Genomic DNA, 12,190 nt, shown 5'->3' on the forward strand with positions numbered 1-12,190 from the left:
TTCTCCTGCATGGGCAGAGGCATAAACCACACCTGAATATGTGTCAATGCTTACATGAACGTATTTGAGGCGATCAAAACTGGGAATGTATGTGATGTCTGTCTGCCACACCTCACAGCTGCCAAGGCCTCGGGGGTTAACCCCTGCACCTAGCGATGGCATGGCCTTGAGCTGGCAGCTGGGACAGGTGGCCACAATGGCTCGAGCCTGACTCCGTGTTAGCTTGAACTGACAGATCAGACCTGGCACATTCTGATGGTATTGCTGGTGGCTCAGCTTTGCCTGTTGGAAGATGTCAGGGAGGTGTGCTTGTTCTGCTGGGGTGGCAAGGGAGTCTGCCTGATGATTCCCTTCTGCAATCTCACCTGGCAAATCGGTGTGTGACCTCACATGCATCACATAGAAGGGATGTTCTCTATGAGAAATTAGATAGATTAGTTTTGACAGCAACCTAAAAAGTTGCTCATTGTCGACTTCTTTGAGCACTGCCTGCTCCGCCCTGGACACTACCCCCGCCACATAGGCTGAGTAGGTTACCAAGTTGATTGGCTCTGAGAACTTCTCAAATGCTCTCACCACTGCAGCCAGTTCAGCTACCTGAGGCGATCCCTCCACAAACTCAACATCAGCTTCCCAATGCTGAGTCTGAGGATTTCTCCAAGTCATCACCGACTTGTGGGAAGCCCCAGAAGCATCTGTGAATACTGTGAGAGCTTTGAGTGGTCTCCGATACCTCTTCTCACGAGGAATGAGGTGGAATTCCTCATTGAACAGCTTGTGAGATGGGGCATAGACTGATATTTGTCCACTGTAGCTGTCCAGAGACAATTGGAGACTGGCATTGTTCTGGAGCAAATGCTCGAACATCTCCTTTGTCAGCCTCTCAGGAGAGTTCCTTCCCTCCTCAGAGAGTTTGACTGGAAGGTGGATACATGTAAAGTCACAACCTGCCAGCTCATACAGTCTCATCCTTGCCTTACGAATCAGCTGAGCTATGAGTTCTTGTGGCTTTGTGATGGTCTTGGATCTCTGGTGGGAGAGAAAGACCCACTCTATGATTAAGAGCAAATCTCTCTGCCCCTCGATCCACTGGAATATCAAACCGTGTAAGTGTGGTAGTTTTCCCAGAATTATGAATTTGAAAGGCAGTTCAGACATGTAGCAATGAACCTGCCTCTCTGCTAGAGCTTTCTGTACCTTTTTGATTGCAGCTTTTGCCTGTGGGGTCAATTCCCTGGGAGAATCCAACTCCCTCTCCCCCTTCAATAAATTGAAAAGGGGCTCTAGGTCCTCATTAGTGAGGCCTAACCAGGGCCTAACCCAATTCAAAGACCCACACAAGGAATGGAGATCTGCTAAGGTCTTTGGATTACAATTAATGTCAAATTTCTGAGGAACAATGGTCCTTGCAGTGATTTCCAAGCCCAGGTACTTCCAAGGTGGCATCCTTTGGACCTTATCATCCTGCAATTGCAATACAGCAGAGGTTAAAACCTTAACCACTAGGTCAAGCGTGTGTTGGAGTATAGAGTCATCGGGGGCACACACAAGCAAGTCATCTACATAATGTAGGATGATAGCTTCCTTTCTCTGAGCACGCACTGGAGACAGCAATGAGGCCACGTACCACTGGCATATGAAAGGACTACACTTCATCCCTTGCGGGAGCACCTTCCAGTGGTAGTGCTTCATTGGGGCTTCTCTGTTGATAGTAGGAACAGAGAAGGCAACCCATGGAGCATCTTCTGGGTGTAAAGGAATTTGAAAGAAGCAGTCTTTAATATCTAAAACTACTAATTTCCAATTTTGAGGAAGCATCGTTGGAGAGGGCATCCCTGGTTGAAGTGATCCCATGTCTGCTATAATTTTGTTTATTTCCCGGAGATCATGTAACAACCTCCATTTATCTTTCCCTGGTTTCTTAATTACGAATACCGGGGAATTCCAAGGGCTTGTACTTTCTTCTATGTGTCCTTTTGCCAATTGCTCTGCTACAAACTCCCACAGTGCCTGGAGTTTTTCTTTACTCATTGACCACTGAACTGTCCATCTTGGGGAATCATCTAACCATGTCAATTTGTGGGCAGGGCGCTCATCAGTGGCCACCTTTAAAAATCCTGGGGAGTTTTGGGATTACTATTTTCATCCTCCACTGAGACATGGTATTTCTTCCCCACAGGGGGCACTTATAGTCTGTAACAAATGGATGGACACTAGCTATTTTTCTATCTGGACCCTCAATTTGCACTATGCTTTTTGATATTTTGCCAATTTGATTCCTCCTAAACCTTGGATTTTGCCTACTATGGGTTGCAATTCCCATTATGATGGCCACATTCTTTCGGGTATGATCAGCACATCTTCCCTTGTGTCCAGTACCCCCTCCACATGGAGATGGTCTGAACCATGGGTCAGGTTTCATGCCAGAGAGGGTTTTTCCTCACCCACCACTTCTGCCCAATAGATTTCAGGTGATTTTCCTTCTGCTGTGATTTCCTTTGGAACAGGAATGGCCTGGGCAAGGATTTGCCCCTTGTCCAGGTAATAAGGTGGTTGAGGGCAGTGTGCTAAGAGAATGAAACCGGAGAGGTTTTCCTTCTTGAATATGGGAAGTACAGTAATTTCACGAATACAAGCCGCACCATTTTGACTAAGATTTTGCTCCCAAACCGGAAATGTGGCTAATGCTCAGGAGCGGCTAATATGTGAATAATTTTCTGACATTTACAACCTCAGAAGTGCCAGCCAGGGTGCCGAGCCGAGCAGCTGCAAAGCCAGCATTTCGCGATTGTTAAAAATTGTTACTCTGTTGTGCCACGGGTGGAGCCTGGCTCCCTTCAGGCAGCACAGGGGGTGGGGAGAGAGGAGGGAGAGCTCTCTCCTTCCCTCCTCTGACGCAGCCCGGGGGAGAGATAGGGGAGCCCCGTGCCGCCATTGCCGCGGCTTGGGGTGGAAGCGGGGTGCTCCAGCCCTGCCCGTCACTGCCGCCATGGGAGCGGAGGGGGGCTCCGTCCCTGCCTGCCACCACGGGGCAGCGCCGGGCCATGGTGACTGAGCCCAGTGGCAGCGGCGGCCAGCCCTGAGCGGCCCCGCTGAGCGGCAGCGCCGAGCTGGGCCACCTGGCCCCGTCGGCAGCCCCGAGCGGGCCGAGCCTGCACAGCCCGAGCTGAGCCAGTAAACCTCGCCCTGCTGCGGTTCTTTTACTATTTGTTAACTCTGTTGCACACAGGTCCTCGCTGCGAACGACAGAGCGGCTTATACTCAGGTGCGGCTTATTTATGGACAAAGAACGAAATATTTGCCAACACCCAGAGATGCGGCTTATACTCAGTGCGGCTTCTATTCGTGAAATTACTGTAACTCCATCTCCAAGGGTGTATGTGCTGTGTCCCCCATAACAAAATACTCACAGCGTAGTTCCAAATGCAACAACGTCACGTCCAGTGAAGTGCTAGACAGGTGCACTGTAATAACTGTCCACTCTGTTGACATAAAATAAAAACCTTTTGTAGTCTTAAGGTTGAGACGACCAAAAGACTTCCAACCCTTGTTAATTGAATATTTAACATTTATGTTATTTTTAATCCCCACACCATTTGTCCCATCCTTCCCCTTTGTTTTGAAGAGAGAGGCTTTCGCCAGTGTGGAACCCGCTGTATTTATATCTTTGTGCATTATGATATTTATGGCAGGTACGTGCTGTGTACCTAGTTTTTTTGTTTGTTGGTCTTCTTCTGTTTCTGGTTGTTTGGACAATCCCTAGCATAGTGTCCTGTCTTCTTGCACTGGAAGCAGGTGATGTGCTGCAGCTGTTGTGGTAGTACCGGTTGCTTCCTTGGTCTTGGTGTTACAACTGCTGCAGACTTTGGTTGTGCTGGTCCTGGGTTCCTCTCTGGTGCACTGAACAGTTCTGCTTTTCTGGTGCAGGCTTCTATCATCTGTGCTAGACTAGGTGCTGGCTTGAGGGGAAGAATAAGTATGACCCTGTGACAGGCTTCATTAGCATTCCTCTGAGCCATCTCCTTAATTAACTCAGCCTGCACCACTGGATCTGGTACCTGTCTTTCCATCTGCACATGAAGACGGTCCAGAAACTGCAAGAAATTTTCTGAAGGAAACTGTTTAATATTAACATAACTACCTTTAACTTCAACAGTAGGCAATTGATTGAAGGCTTTTTCTGCTACCAGGCAGATCTTATCCAAAACAAACTTGGTTAATACCCGTGTTTGTTTTTCAGGACAATGGTAATCTCCTTCACCTGTGAGATGTTCGTGTGTAATATCATTATTATCCTCATCTTTTGCACTATTTGGGCTTTGTTGAAGTTCCTGCAAAAGCACTCTTAAAGATCTTTTCCACATGCTTTCCCACAGATCATACTCTGAGGGAGTTAACAGACACCTGAACAAATCCTTAATATCATTGGGTACCATCTCATTTGAACTAGATGTAGCTTTTAAAAATCCTTTAAATATTTCACTGTTTCTGCCAAATTCTCTTTGAACCTTACAAATTTCCTTTTTATCTTGATAGGATAATGGTTGATAAGTCTTTTTTCCATTTCTCCTACCCAGATAGACTACAGGTGTCACAGACGGGATCTGATTGGTTACCAGATTTAAAATTTCAGGGCTGGGCATTACCCCCGCTTCGAGCTCTGTAATTTGTTTATCCTTTTCCTCTGCAGAGGCATTGTCCCGAGTGGGTTGTGAGCTCAGCCCTGTCCCACAGGAAGGTCCTACAAGGGGCCCTCCCCCCCACACCCTTCGGCCCTGATAGCTTGGAGGAAAGGAATGTGTAACCTGAGCCGGGGAGAGGTAACCATGGAAACCCAGATTACAGGATGGGGGTAGGAATGGATTTAGGGGTGGTCCCAGAGGGAAAAAGGGATTATGAGATGAAGAAATGGGGGCCATGTGGTCGGAGCCATGTGTGACTTTGCCCCCAGGCCCCTCAGGATCAGCCATGTGGCCAGTGCCCTGAGGGGGAGCGGGTTCAGAACTCTGCTCTGAAGGAAACACAGTAGGTAAAGAGGAATAGAGCAAAGAACTGCTGACCATTTTTGAAAAATCCTCACATCCTGGATACTGGGGAGGTTTTTTGGGTTCCGAAGTTTCCTCCAGCCCCAGGTGAGTGAATTTTAAAGAAAGGGAAAAGGAATCCGAGGTGTTTTGCTGTGGCTGTCTGTTGTTTTCTGTTTGAAGTAAAAGTTTCCTATTTTGCAAAAATATTGGGAGGAATATAGAGGCTTTTTCATCTCCATTTTCCACTTTTAATGTTAATAAATCTCCAATTTCATTCCAAAATAGAACCAAATTCATATCTTCCAAATTAAGGTCTGATTTTTCCACAGACAGCCACTTTGCAAATGTACTAATTTTCTGTTAGAGATGTTAACATCTGCAGAATTCAAAAGTTCTCTAATCTGAGAAGCCACACTTTTTTTAAAACTAGATTGCTGTGGGCCCATTTTGATCTTTTCCCAAAGCAATCTACTCTAATATCTCCCCCACAGTGCACAGTTAAACACAGAAAAATGCGGTTATTGTTTGTATTTCCCATGCATTGCAAGGAGGAGGGAACAAAAGCTGCCGGCTGGGCCTACCCCCCCACCCCTTCCACGGAGACTCCGCTGGCCACAGGGCGGTGCCGCTGTTTTTTGAAACCGATTCTGGCGTGCTATACTTCCCGCATGGCAGAACGGCCTCGGTCCCTCCACTGCGCGCCTCCTGAGCTCTGCACAGGTTCAACCCTGGGCTGGCTGCCGTCTGCAAACGAGCTCCTCCCTTGGCACACCACTGTTACACAAACACCCGTACCCTCCCCCATGGAGGGAATTTTTATACTTACGATTCTCTAGCAAGTGCCTGGGGCTGTGAAAACTGTGCGCTGAAGTCTCTGTTCTGAGATCGCCCACCTTGGGCTTGATGGGGTCTCGATCTCATCCCTGTAAGCTGAAACTACTATAAAAGCAGTCTTTTGCCTTCAGGGTAGCTGCGAACGTTTGACTTTCTGAACCCTGTAGGGTTCACAGCCTCTCACGTGGATTTTAATGAAAAAAACCACGTTGGTCGCCAACTGATAAAACACCCTGTGTCTAGCCCTGCTCCCTATGTACAGTAATTTCACAACTATAAGGCACACCCTTTTGACTAAAATTTTCCCCCAAACCCAGAAGTGCGCCTTATAGTCCGGTGCGCCTTATCTGATCTACAAAGTTCAGAAATTTGCCTACCCAGAAGTGCGAGCCACAATGGGGGGTGGTGCCACGGGAGTGCCAAGTCGCGAGGGGGGGCAGGAGCGGGCAGCCATGGCTGGCAGGAGCCACGCAGGGAGGGAGGGAGCTGCCGCCGGCCCCGTCCCTGGCCCGGGGGGAATGAGGAGCCGCCAGTGGCCATGGCGGCCGAGCCGCAAGCCGAGTTGTGCCAGCTGGTGGCCGGGCGGGAGTGCCTGGGCCTGCGGCATCTGCAGCCGCCGGGCAGGGGAAGCCAGGACCTGCGGCTGCGCAGTGGTCGCCGCGAGCCGCGCCAGCTGGTGCCGGGGCCTGCGGCACGAGGAGAGTACCTGGGGCTGCGTTTAAAAGCTATGCCAATCTGTGAAAAATGTTTGCAAATGGAGCACCTGTCAGTAATTTGTTACTTTTTTGCACGCGGCGCAGCTCCTCGCTTCAAAAAAAAAGTGCGAACCATGAGCCAAGCCACGGGGGTGGGGCAGGAGCAGCGAGCCCGGCAACACGGGGCAGAACGAGCTTCCAGAATCCCGGTGCAGCACAGGCGCTCGGCACCACTGTGCAGCAGAGTTGCCCGGCAACGCGGGGAGGAACGGGCTTCTGGTATCCTGGCGCAGCACAGTGCCTGGTGCCACGGCATGGCATGGGTGCTCGGCACAGGGGCAGGGCACGGGCTCCCGGCACCACGGCGCGGCGCAGGCGCTCAGCAGAGGGGCAGGGCATGGGCTCCTGGTGCTGCGGCACAGCAGAGTTGCCCAGCAACGCGGGGCGGAACAGGCTTCCAGCAACACCAGCGGCAGCCCCTAGTGGTGCCGAGCCTGCCTGACCCCGAACCAAGCCAGTAAACCCCGTGATCGCATGATTCCGTTACTATTTCATTACTTTGTTGTGCGCGGCATGGATCCTCGCTGCAAAAAAAAAGTGCACCTTATAGTCCAGTGTGCCTTATATGTTCTACAAAGTTGCGAAGCTTGCCGACTCCCAAGGGGTGCGCCTTATAGTCTGGTGCACCTTATGGTCATGAAATTACTGTACTCTGCAGAGCTAGCTTGGGGTGCTATCATGTAGGGCAGGATGAGATACATAGAGGCTTTTCCCAGGGTTTTCCTCAGTTTATTTCTGCATGACTTCCGAAGGGAGAAAGAGAAAGATCTTCAAGGTCTGGGGGTATTTCAATGGTCAGGAAAGGGGAGGGGAATATTGGCTTCTTGCCCATCCCATTGCAGAGGGTCAGTCCATAGGTTTTACAGGGGTTACAGGGTTACAGGGACATACCATTCTTAAAGCATCTGAGTACAAGGTTACAACATGTGGGAAATCTGAAATGCCCCCCTTGCTTTCTAGACAAGCTCACCCCTTTCGAGGTGGCCAGCTAGGTGCGGCTGGAGCAAGACATCCTTCCCCTGTTACAGACTACACACAACCAGCAACACTTCTGTCTGTCAGAAAACCTGTCTGACTATGCCAATTAATGTCATGGTCTGCACAACCTGAGCAGGGGTCATGATGGTTCATTCGACCGCGGGGTGCAAAGCATAACAGCAAGAGACTAAGGTTTTGTTCAGCAGCAAGCAGCAAAGCAATTTATTGAGGGCCAACAATTCAGTTTTATGGTAATGGTGAGAAGGAGAGAGATAAAAAGATGATGAAGTAGGGAGGGAGAGAGATACAGAGAGAGACAGAGAAAGAGAAAGAGACAGAGGGACAGAGACAGAGGGGCAGAGACAGAAGGACGGAGACAGAGGGACAGAGAGAATAGGGGGCGGATATCTACCAACAGATGGGACGTCTTCAGATCATCCAGCGATGTCTTCCATCCGTGGGGAGAAAAAAGTCTCGAAGGTCTCTTCTGAGAGTGATAATTTTATAGTCATTTTCCAGGCGAGGGGCCGCTGGCCAAAAGGTGGGGAGATTTATGGACCGTTGTGAGTGAGGCCTGTTGTTCGGCTGCAGAAAGTACAGTTCAACCTGCACCTTGCTAGGGCGCAGCGCACCATGACAGTTCAGCACACAACCAAACCCAGTCCATTAGAGCGTCCACTTTGGCGAGACTTAGCGGCTCCTGCCCAGAGCAAGTGGTGGGGGTCTCAGTCACTGATGATGATTGTGAGGCAGAATCAGGCAATCTTCGGACTGACTCTTACATGGGGTATTACATGGGGTAATGGTGAGAAGGAGAGAGATAAGAAGGTGATGAAGAGAGGGAGAGAGAGAGAGAAAGAGAGACAGAGACAGGGGGACAGAGAGAGAGAGAGACAGAGACAGAGACAAAGACAGAGAATAGTGGGAATAACTACCAACAGATGGGACATCCTCGGATCATCCGGCGATGTCTTTCATCCGTGGGGAGAAAGAAGTCTCAAAGGTCTCTTCAGACAGTAATAACTTTATAGTCCATTGCAAGGCAAGGGGCCGCTGGCCAAAAGGTGGGGAGATTTATGGACCATTGTGTTCAGAGGACCATGGCTTCAAGAATCAGGTGCAGACAGTACGACTGTTCTAGCCCCGTACCTGCCCGAGTCCATTGTACCGTGACAGTACAGCACACACACCTCTACACAGACCCTTGGCAAGCATCCACCTTGGCCAGACCAGAACTCCTGCCCAAAGTGAGAGATGGGGTCCAGGGGTCTCAAGGGTCTCAGCGTCTCAGTCTCTGATGATGATTGTGAGGCAGATCAGGCAATCTTCAGAGCGACGCTTACACACGTGGCAGTGAAAATGTGGACAAAAACACACATCCTCCTGAGTTGAAGCTTTACTATCTGTGTTATTGCTTCTATTTTCACCCCAACAGTAAGGGGAGAATGTGCGAGAAGAGGATTTTTGTCTCCAAGGACACATTTGCTTCACTCCGGTGTAACCAGGTTTGTGAATGGGTTCACTCTCCCCAGGCTTTTCAGGTCCTCCCAGAGCTGTTTTCTGCTGAGGCATTGGACAAGGTGATGTATTTGCAGAGATTGGATGAGATTTGAGACCTTGTTGGAGGGTCAGGATAAGACGAGCATCCAGAGTGTGATGTAACTCCCAGTTAGAAAAGAATTCCATGTGGCTGAAAGGACACTTGCAAACCTAAGGACTGGGAAAATTTCATAGACGACAGCCACTAATGACATAAACCCCCTCTTTGGATCACTAGCTATTTAGAATGCTGTAATGAGGAGAAGTTAACACTCTGGCTATTGAGAAAGATTACGAATACATACATATATATATATGTAATTTTTTTTAAAATCAAAAGACATCTGTTGACATTTGAATTAGCCAAAAGGATTAGCCATGATCAGAAAACAATGTAGCATTAATGAATCAGGAGGGCATTACTCTGTGGACTCAAGCTTGGCACACTCAGTTCTGCAGTTGAGTCACATGTCCTTCACAAGATCACAGAATGGCTTGGGTTAGAAGGGACCTCAAAGATCATTTGTTCCAAGCCCCTGCCATGGGCAGGAACACCTCTCACTAGGCGAAATTGCTCATAGCCACATCCAAGTGTCCTCAAATGCTGACAGGGATGGGGCATCCACAACGTCTCTGCAGCCTGTTCCAGTGCCTCAGCACTCTCACAGTAAGGAATTTCTTCCTAATAGCTAAACCTACTCTCTTAATAGCTAAACCTACTCTCTTTCATGCCTGCTATCCTATCAGGTCGGCCACCAGTTATCGTGGAGCAAAGATACAGTTCTTCTCCAAGATTTTCATGTACTTTCCCATGCCCTGCAATCCTCACTTCAGCCTGACAGTGGGCTGACTTAGTGCTCAGCCATAACCAAAAATACTCTGTAGGCTGTTCAGGCAGACCCACTTTACAGAACTCCTGAGACAGAGTAGTTGGCTTGGATTCCTATTCTGTTTTCTGCATTGCACAAGAGCTGGAAAGCAATTCCAGAGGACAATTGCTGTATGGCTGATATCCCATATGGTTGGCAGTGTTTGAAGTTGAAACCAACAAATTTTGAAAGTCCTGTAACAGAGAATGAAATCATTCACCTACTTCCTAAATAGCATTCCATATATACAGCTTATGATTTCATCTCACACATAAGGACATAAATGTGCTACTTGTGCTGGCATTTCATAGCTCTTAAGACATGTCTAGTGTCTGCTGTTGAGTGTAACCTAGTAGCCTGTGTAACCTAGACTATGGTTCTAAAAAGATCTTTGAAATGTGTACTGTTGTTTTTCCTTAAAACATCCATGTGATGCTCTCGTCTCCCAAGCTTGCAAACCCACCACTGATGTGAAGACAACATAAGTTTGAGAATTGCTGTCTGCCCTGCTTGCACTTGTTAAGTGCACTTGCACTTGCCATGGGGAGGAGGCGCCTCTGCAAAACATTTGAAATGTATGTAATCATTGCAGGGAGTTGATACTGAGATCCTGTTGCTGTGCAGCTTGTAGTGTATATTACAGACAGGAGGTTGTTGTTGTTTTCTTCTTATCCAGGTAATAGAGATCAAACTTGTATGTCAGCAGGCATGGATGTAATGATTAACTTTTTAATGGCACGTCCTGTGTATCTGTAGTCTACGATATGTGCTATCCTGCTTGCTGTATATAGTAATGTATTTTATAAGTTTTAACAGCTGATCAGTGAGGTCCACACAGGCACAGACCTCAAGGTGTTTGTCTTCACCTTGGGAGTGAGTTTGCTGTCCCCCTGTTTACATTCTGGTTCTTTGCTGCCTGTATCAAAGAGGTGGAAAGAGGGAAGAATATTTGATCTCTGTGGAATAGCTGCTGAAATGCACTAATGAGGGCTAAGTACAAATCTTATCTTTTCTGCTGCCTGCAGCAGGCTTCAATAATTTTTAATTAAAGGTCAGAGCCCAATATTAGTGTCTTTATTTATGACCCAGCATTACATTTCTGTCCACAGTGTAACTGGGCACCTGTTTCAGAGACAATTTTTGCATTCTACTGTGAGGGACAAACTAGATCATATCCTAGTAGGTATGGCTTTGTGTTTGTTAGCAGTATTGGTAATTCAGTATTTTTGAAGATGCCCTGATACAGTTAATTTCCATGAGAACAGAAATATTGTCTACCTAATACAAAACCATAGTAAAATGAGGCAAATGAGGTAAGGAAAGAAGGAGTTAGATCCACCCTGATATATTGTGCATAGCAGAGATTTAAAAAAACCCAAACTGATAAAGGTCTGTTGAAATGCTAAAGTGATTCTCTTCACCCTGTGGAAGGAGAATGGCTGAGGGAAAAGAATTAAAATAGAGAACAGAACTCTTACAGCAATTGCTGATTTTGATTTCATGCTATCATAGAATGATAGAATATTTCAACTTCGGGGAGATCCTTTAGGATCATAGCCTTGCTTTTTTTTTTTTTTTGTGCTCCGAACAAATTGCTTTGTCAGACTAGCTGTGATCCTAGTACATCCTACAGACCTTCACTCTGCAGTGTAAAGAGGAATTTTACTATATGATTTCAGATAGGCTAGGTATAGCACCTCTAGCACCCACAGCTGTATGTGATGGGACAATAAAGGCACATGTGATGTCTCTTCCCCATTACAGTCTGTACATTTTTCAGAGTTATTCCAAGATAAAAACTGGATCAGGAGAAAAGCCTCCAGACTAAGATCAGGATCTAAAGAGGACAAATATGAACCAAAGGAGGAAAAATTGGGAGAGAATAATACGGAGCAAAGAGATAGGTCTATAGTAGACACCCATAGTGACATCCACATTATTTGTTTGCCCCTTGATCCTCACCCAGAGGCTCTTAACTGTGCCATTACAGGTCCATACGTTCCAATCCTCTATTACACACAGTGCCACCCACCCTCTGCTTCCCTGCCTTTCTCTCCTGAAGAGCCTGTAACCATCCAACAGGGCACTCCAGTCACAGGACTTGTCCCACCAGTTTCATTTATGCCAAAGATATCAAGTCTCTGGCACCAGACAAAAGCTTCCAGGTCATCACTGGTTGTTCCTCAAG

The sequence above is a fragment of the Catharus ustulatus genome, chromosome 5 (assembly GCF_009819885.2).
Source record: "Catharus ustulatus isolate bCatUst1 chromosome 5, bCatUst1.pri.v2, whole genome shotgun sequence".
Classification (NCBI taxonomy): domain Eukaryota; kingdom Metazoa; phylum Chordata; class Aves; order Passeriformes; family Turdidae; genus Catharus; species Catharus ustulatus.